The sequence below is a fragment of the Muscardinus avellanarius genome (genome assembly GCF_963383645.1).
Source record: "Muscardinus avellanarius genome assembly, chromosome: 3".
In the NCBI taxonomy this organism is placed as follows: Eukaryota; Metazoa; Chordata; class Mammalia; order Rodentia; family Gliridae; genus Muscardinus; species Muscardinus avellanarius.
Window position 1 is genome coordinate 153,525,860 of NC_137788.1, and position 8,666 is coordinate 153,534,525.

Sequence of the window (8,666 nt, forward strand, 5' to 3'; positions counted from 1 at the left end):
ATTTAGATCTCAGACCAGCAGGTTAGTTACTGTTCGCCCAAACTGGGGTTCATTTTAGGGGCTACTTTGCTAACCACTGTTCATAAGATGTTATAGGTGTGTCCAGGGAGAGCTCACCATCTCAACACCCAGGTCTCAAATGACATCCCTTTCGAGCGTGGCCAGCCCGTGGATGACTCAACATTTTATTGTGAGAATCACAGCAGAGCAGCTCATGCCAGCAGCAGCCCTGGCACACTGAGGGAGGCACAGGGCCAGGTTGCCTGGAGATGCCCAGTGCCCTCCTTCACCCCTGAGGTCCAGCAATTAACACCATTTGCTGAAATCTGCCTTTCTAGAGCTAGCGCTAAAGCCTTTTTGGTAATGAGAGAGGAGAGCTCCATTATCATTCCCGGCAGCACAGACCGTAATTAATGACCGTCACTGCTGAGCATACTTCCCAAGACCCAGAAGCAGGCCTTTCCAGCGCTATACCCTTCTCCAAGAGTGATCTAGCAGCAGGATTTTTAATCTCTACACCTCAGTTTCTTCATCTGAAAGGATCAGACTTATAATGTCACTTTGAGGTTGTAGCTGAAGACAACTTGAGACGGCACCGGGTCCTGGGACTGTCCCCAGCGTCCCTGCTAGGGGACTGGCTGCCATTTTGGAAGGAGACCCAAGTCAAATAATTGAAGAAAGGACTGAACGTGCTTCCTTTCTCAGGAGGAGAGAAGGGTAAGGATGAGTGTGAACATCCACAAAGTGAGGATTGTCTACCACACAGTATAGAAAATCGACAGAAATCCATCCCCAATGGAGCGTGGGGTCATGTTGACTTGGAGGAATTTGTCTATACTGGTGAAACCAATCACCGTATTGACCATTCTGCAGAGATGAGAAATTCTTAGGATGTTAGGTTCTGGAACTCTATATGCTGTAGGAATGTACTTAACTCAGAGTAAAGCTACTTGAATCAAATAGTCTCAGAGAGTCTGACACTTGATGGTGCACACAGTGGCCCACACAAGGAGGAATGGCACAGGATGCAAAGCGTGCCCAAAGGTCTGTGTTAAAACCTTGGTTCCCAGGCTGCTGCTACTCGGAGGCGGTGGGACCTTTAAGAGGTGAGGACTTATGGGAAGTCCTTAGGTCTCTGGGGGCGTATTCTTGAAGAGGTTTGCAGAATAGTTTCCTGGCCATGAGGTGAGCAGATCACTATGCCATATACTTCCTGCCACTGCCATCTGGTAAGGCTCAGAGGCCCAGAGCCACGAGTCCACTCAACTTTGGACTGAAGACGTCAAAGCTGTCAGCCAAAATATACCTTTTCTCTCTATAAGTTAATTATCTCAGATATTTCACTAGAGTGATAGAAAGCTGATCAACATAGCCTTTTGTCTGAACTACAGGTAGAAAGAGATAATTGAGAAGGATGGCTGGGAGAAGTGAATTAACTACAGAAAAAGGTGTCTTGAAGGCTTTGTATTTTATTAATAAAAGCATATCTATCATCTATCTATCTATCTATCTATCTATCTCTATATGAAATTTGGTACTGGGGACTGAACCCAAGGGTATTCTACCTCCAGACTATACCTCACCCCTTTTTATATTTATTTATTTATTTATTTAGGCACTGGGGGTGGAACCCAGAAGCTTTCTACCTCCGGGCTATACTCCCAGACCTATTTTATATTTTATTAGAAACAGGGCTTCACTAAGTTGCTCAGAGCCTCACTAAGTAGCTGAGGCTGGCTTTGAACCTGTGCGATCCTCCTGTCTCAGCCTCCCAAGCGCAGGGATTACAAGCGTGAGCTCCCACACGCAGCTTCATTTTTTTATTTTGAAACAGGATTTTGCTAAGTAGCTGAGACTGGCCTTGAACCTGTCATCCTCTTGCCTCAGCCTCCCAGTACTGGGATTACAGGCACGCACCACCACACCCAGCATGGCTAACATTTTGACATATTCTTGTGCTGAGTCATGCCAGGTACAGGTTCACATTGCCCGTCAGCCTCCGCTAAGGGAGGTTTGACATCACCCTCACTGAACAGATACGAAAGCAGAGTTTGAGTGAGCTTAGGTCCTCACCACCTGCTGGTTAATAAGCACAGAGCTGAGCTCAGGAACCCATGCCCCCCCCACCCCACCCCCCGTGTGGGCTGCTTGGTCCAATGCTAATGAGCAAGCCTTCGCTGGGCTCAGGGTCCAGGCAGGACAGGCTACTTAACAGCCACTCTCAGCAAAGCATAGCACAGACTGACGGAGGAGACACAGAACACAGGCGCCACGGGGGCCTCCAGCCGGGGTGGGGGTGGGGTGCAGGAAGGAGGGACAGGGAAAGGATTTCCAGGAGAAGGAACAGGTACAACCCGTACAGAGGTGCGGCTTGCCTGAGGATCTGCAAAGTAGGAGAAAGAGGTGAAGCTGGAGGAGGAGCCAGCAAGAGTCTGGCAAAGATGGAAACCTGGGAGCCCCACACAGAGCCTCAAAGTGGGGTGCACTTCTTTTGAGAGACTATGGGGGGTTAAAAATAATACACATGCCCTCTCCCTCCATCTCAAAAGCAGCTTAATCCAAACCTCTAGAGGTACAACCCAGGTAGGCGCGAGCATTCTTTGATGGTGCTGGGGATAAAATCCAGGATAGGCAAGTCCATTTTGGAGGTGGGCTGGTACTGGGGATTGAACCCAGGGGCATCCTACCAACAGCCTACCTACACCCCCAGCTCTTTTTATTTTTTGTTTTGTAACGGGGTCTCACTGGGTTGCTGAGAGTCTCGGAGGCTGGACTTGAATTGAGATTTTCTTGTCTCAGGTTTCTAAATACTGGGATTCCAGGTGTGCATCACCACACCCCGCAGCAGCAAATGCATTTTAAATGAGCACGCCCAGGGAGCTTGGGTCAAGAATCTCTAGTGTGTACTTTTTAGTACTCTGGGGCCATGCCCTTCTCCCTCTGTTAATCCTGGGTGCACAAGAGACCCAGATCTAGTCAGTCAATCAATCAGTTTGTCCTTTGGGGCATAAAGTCCAGGCAAGACAAGTAAAATAAATAAAAATGAATGTTATTTTTTTTTTTTTTTAGTGGTACTGGGGATGGAATCCAGGGCATTCTACCTCTGAGCTACAACCCCAGCCCTATTTTTTATTCTTTATTTTGAAACAGGGTCTCACTGAGTTGCAAAGGGCCTCACTAAGTAGCTGAGCCCGCCCTCGAACCACGATCCTCCTGTCTCAGCCTCCCAAATGCTGGGATTACAAGCGTGCGCCACCACGCCTGGCCTCAACATTCATTTTTAATGGCAGGTTGGTCACGCCGGACCACTGAGCATCCTTCCTGGGACTCTGGCTGCAAGGGAACACCCAGTTCTGCCCTCTGATTCAATACAGGATGAGTTTAGGGGCGGTGTATGCTGGGGTTGAGCTGTTTGCAAAGCTGGTATGGCATCGTACTCAAGCTGCCTTCTCTTGGGTGAGCTTTCATGGGGCTGATGGAGATTTTCAGGGCTAAGCTTCTGAAAGCTACTCGTCAGCAGGTGGTGCCCCCACAGGTCTCCCTTGACTCTCAGCGACACCAGTCCCTGATCCAGTGATGGGACCAGAAGTTCCTCATTTGGTGGCAACTGGTTTTGCTTTAATTCTCTCGCTTGTGCTGACAGACCCCTCCCTGGCTAATGTGGAGGAAGCTAATGGTCCAGTATTGGTCCCAGGTATTTTGCCAGCCTCTGCAGTGCAGGGATATGCTGCTAATGGCTCCTAACCCATCATGCATTTACTGGCTATGAATCAGGTAAACTTTCTTGCACATTCGTTGATTCTCCACCTCACTCACCCTCCCCTGCCTTGAAAAATGTTTGCCTACACCGTGTCACGGAGTTGCTTCACTTTATAACTCCATGTGGGAAACAAACCTTCTTTTTAATGTACCCTTCAAATTATTTCAAACTTCAAGGGCTACCCTGGGGTCTGGTCACTTCAGCTTTGATGAACCAGCTTCTGTTCATGATCTCTGTAACCTTCCAGGGTTTCTGGGCTCTGATCATAACACATTTCTGGCTTCATCTTTTCATACTAACACCCTTAAAGAACAGAGCGGCCTAGCTCCCGTGAAGAAAGGTAATGAAACTGCCAGGTCTGGGTAGAGCCTAGGTAGAACACTACTTTTGGCTTGGTTTTCACCGTCATTTCTGACAGCATTTCAGTGTTTTCTGAATACTTGGTTCCGTGTGACCTGCAGCAAAGAAGCATTTTGCAAAGACGCCCAAAGCCACCCCCAACCCCGGCTCAGAGTCACTTTTCTTGGAATTTGGATTATGTTCGCATAAATGATTTTACTTAGGCTTGCACCTGCAAAACCTTCTTGTATTCTGTCTTGCCAACTCACAAGCTGGTCCTGATGTTGATCACCATTTGTTTGCTATCTCTACAGAACTTTCATTCCACACCCGGGCCTGGAACCATCTGAGCTTTCTTCCCTTCATAAAATCTAGGTACATTTAAACTAAGTCTGGGTGCACGAGCAACGTTGGGGGACCCCTACATATGTCTGCATCCAAAAAAGCACCTGTTTATCCTACTGTTTGTTCCTCACTTCTTAGGATAATTTTGTTCTGTGGCAAAATCCCTCCACGTTCTGGGTTTACTTACTGGGGTAGAACTTTGTTGGAAGGAATTTAAAAAATTGAAACATCCTTCATCCCTGGACATCTCCCTCCTCTCCAGGCCTCTTCCTAACACTTCTATCAAGTGGTCCAGTTTCATAGCCTCTTTCCAGAAAGTGTCTCTTGCACTTTGTCCAGCTAATTGGGGCTTTAAAAGCATGCTCAGCATCACTACTTCTTAGGATACAGTCCACCAAAGTGGCTGTTAAACATGGCCCCTGGGTGTAAGGCTCCCTTTGTGGGCAGGATGCCCAGCATGTATACAGACAGGTACCAGGCAGAAGCACAGTCGTGCACTTCGGTCACAAGGATGTCAATGTCCTCCTTCATCATCAACCTCTCACCTGCAGGGCATCCCAGAAAAGCTAGCCATGGAATTCTCTTGTCATGTTGATTTCCATGGCCCTTTAGGGGAAGGGCTTCTCCCTACTTCTCTACTTTCAAAGCACTTGGGAATCTCACTGTCATTACCATACCCTTAAGAACACCTTCATCTGGTGTTTAGTTTGTGTGTGATGTTGAAGCCAGGGCATCATTAGGCAAGTACTCTACCATTAATCTACATCCCTGGTCCTCTTCGTTACTGATTTTGGAGAATCTTACAGTGTGTGCCTCGGACTCTATCAGCCCATCTATTTTTTCTTAGCTTCTTCAACAGCTCTTTTTGTGTGTGCAGGCTATTCCTTGTGCACTGCTCTTCTCCCTCCCTCCCTGAGGCACCCTTCTTCTGAACAATTAAAACGTTTAGAATTTATTCCAACATTTTAATGGTTTAAAACACACACAATCATTTCCCTGATATTCCAGTAGCTCTCTTGTGAACCAGAGGAAGTATCTCACCTTCCATTTGAATTATTTCAAATGCATTTAAAATACATTGGCAGATGTTACTTGCTCTTGGGCCTGTCTTTAAATGTGTGTTAGTAGATCAGTAACAGCTCCCTTCTCCCACCAGAGCCCCCACACCTAAGCAAATTCCTTTTATTTGTTGTTTTTTGGTTTTACTCATTTAACAAGAACCGAGTCCCGGGCTTTAAGGCAGGCTCATTAGTGGGGTTTGGAGGGTTCTGGGGTGAGCAGGAGACAGTCTCGGTCCCCTCTGAGCAGTGCAGGTGTGAGGAATGGCCAGCACAGTGTGACCAGTGCTCAGGGAAGGGTGTTTACGTGTTATAGCAGAAACTCCATTTTACAGCACATCCCAACTGCTGCTCATCAACACAGACCTTTATAAAGTTGGTAAGACTTTCCAAGATGGACATTAGGACTTTTTTTTTTTTAAACAAATAGGACCACTGGCTGGAGAGCATGATGGCATTAGCCACAGATGTGTAGTCGGGCTTGGTGACATCTACATTACCCACAATGCTTTTCTCCATCTCTATTACTTACACTGCACGAAGCAACCCCGGTCAAAATGTTACCTCCTGGACAGCCTGGGTCAGACTGCCCGTGGGTTAACATTCCTGCTCATCAGTTTGCTTTTAGCAACAGAATCTGGGGGCTTCAGGGCCTGAAGGACCAGCTTAGTGGGCCTGGGACATGTGCATGGAATGTTCCCCTGGGAGTTTCGCAAAGCACATCTCTGCTGATAGGCACAGATGTTCTCTCCGCGGGGAAAAAATAAAAAGCGGGGAGAACAAATTTTCTGGGCTTTCTGTTTCCTTCAATCTGACAGCAAATATATTTTTAAAAAACTGAAATATAGAGCTGGGCATAGTGGTGCATGCTTGTAATCCCAGTACTTGGGAGGCTGAGATAGGAGGATTGCAGGTTTGCGGCCAGCCTTAGCTACTTAGTGAGGCCCTCTGGAACTTACCGAGGCCCTGTTTCAAAATAAAGAATAAAAAATAGGGCTGGGGGTGTAGCTCAGAGGTAGAATATCCCTGGTACCCCCAATACCGCACATACACAAAAACTGAAATAGTATACAGGTACATGTTGAAAAATATAAATGTTCTGTTAGTGTCACCCTGGTGGCAGAAAGTATTAGTATCATGGGCATTTTTCCAGATATTTCTGTGTGCACATATAAAATGTACCTATCTTTATCCTGTGATCTACCTATTTACCTGCCTAGATAATTGAATAGCTTGATAATTTCACAAAAACCTTTCAGCTGCTGCTTCTCAGTAGATAGTTCCTACTATTTCCTCTTAGTTAAACAGTCCTGTGAACCCCTTCAAGCCAGGAGCCACGCAATCAAAGAGCCGACTTCCCCAAGCAAAGAGGACGTGCGCGTGTGCCCAGAGAGAGCGAAATGAGCAGGACGTCAAGTGTTTCTGACCAGCCACAGCCTCTCCTCTTCCTGGGCTCCAGCTTCCCATTAAAGTCCTGCATCCTGTCCTTTCTCATGGGAAATGACACACCTCACACTTAGCCCAACGTCCAAGGCCTAAGGTACTACCTGCCTGCGGTGACCCGGCCTGGTGACACAGCAAGTTTCAGCAGGAGTGGGCAACGCCAGCCACCTCTCTCCAGCTCGCCAGCTGCTTCCCAGGCACCAAGGACCTTGGTTCTTTCTCTGCCTCTGTTAAGCCAACCCACGGTGTGTGCTCAGCCTTCTGCTCCGAACAGAAGCAAGGACGGTGTGGGTTCCCTCTGCTCTGCTCCCGGCTGCAGTCCAGGCTGGGTGGAGCCCTCCTGATGCTCTGCTAGTAGTTTCTGGGGCCACATTCCCAGGGAAGTTGGACTTAGGTCTTTTCCCACCCATCCATTTGACTTCCACGATCCTCCTGGATCAGCCTTCTTTCCATATTTCTCCTATTTCTTTCTGTTCTTAAAACTCTTGTCTAAATCGGGTGTAGTGGCTCATGCTTGTAATTCCAATACTCAGGAAGCTGAGAAAGAAGGATCGTAGGTTCGAGGACAGCCTCAGCAAGTAGTGAGACTCTCATCAACCTAGCAAGGACAGCCTCAGAAAGTAGTGAGACTCTCATTAACCTAGCAAGACCCTGTTTCAAAATAAAAATGAAACAAGGCTGGAGGGGTATAGCTTGGAGGCAGACTGTCCTTAGGCATGCGCACACACACACACACACATTACACATCCCTTCTTAGATCTCAGATCACCTACCATCTGGTCTACAAGCTTTTGAATTCTTCTTCCTATGAAGCCAGAGAGCAAGAGCATTTATGAATTGCTTAACAGCTTTGAGATGGAAACTTTGAAGATACTGCAGGGAATACGGGACAAGATGGTTTTGGAATGGCTCTGGGTCCAGCTGTGTCCTGTCCTGTCCTACCTCTGCCCCTCAGCCTCTCACCTGTATACTCATGGCCTGCCTTGGATCCCCTGGGTCTCTGAGCGCCACAGGCCTGTTTCTAGGGGTGCAGAGAACGCTTGTAGGCTCTGTAATTAATTGGCCTTGCCCATGTCTGAGAAGAACTCAGAGAAGCTATTCTGGGGCCTCATCTGTAATATTTCTGCATTCTTCAAATGAAAATGTTGCCGAAAAAGTAAGAAATGCTATTTTAAAAGTGGCATTTTTAGCCAGGCGTAGTGGGGTATGCCTGTAATTCCAGTACTTGAGAGGCTGAGACTGGAGGATCGCAGGTTCGAAGCCTGTCTCAGCAATATAGCGAGACTCTTAACAACCTAGTGAGATCCTGTTTCAAAAATAAAAAATAAAGTAGGGCTGGGGGTGGAGCTCTAAGACAGAATGCCCTGAGTCAAATCTCTAGTACCAATAAATAAATACGAAAAAAATGGCATTTTTTATATTTTAGTGTCAGCATGGAATGCTTCAGTAAGGATTCCCCAACAATACTACAGTAACTAAAACTATACCTTCAGCACATTTAGTGGCCTCCTGTCTTTTGGGGGGGGTCCCTGCATATGATATACTATGCTCTCTCCATTTTCCTCTACCTTTCCCCATTCCAGTAAGTTCTTGGGAGAAGAAAGAGCTTGGAACCATTTATCTACCAAATGGCAACTGTGTGAACTGACAGCGAATATGTGTCTTTCTCTCAACCCGCAAAGGCTAGAAGATTTGGATTAATGAACAATTCCGTGCCAAGC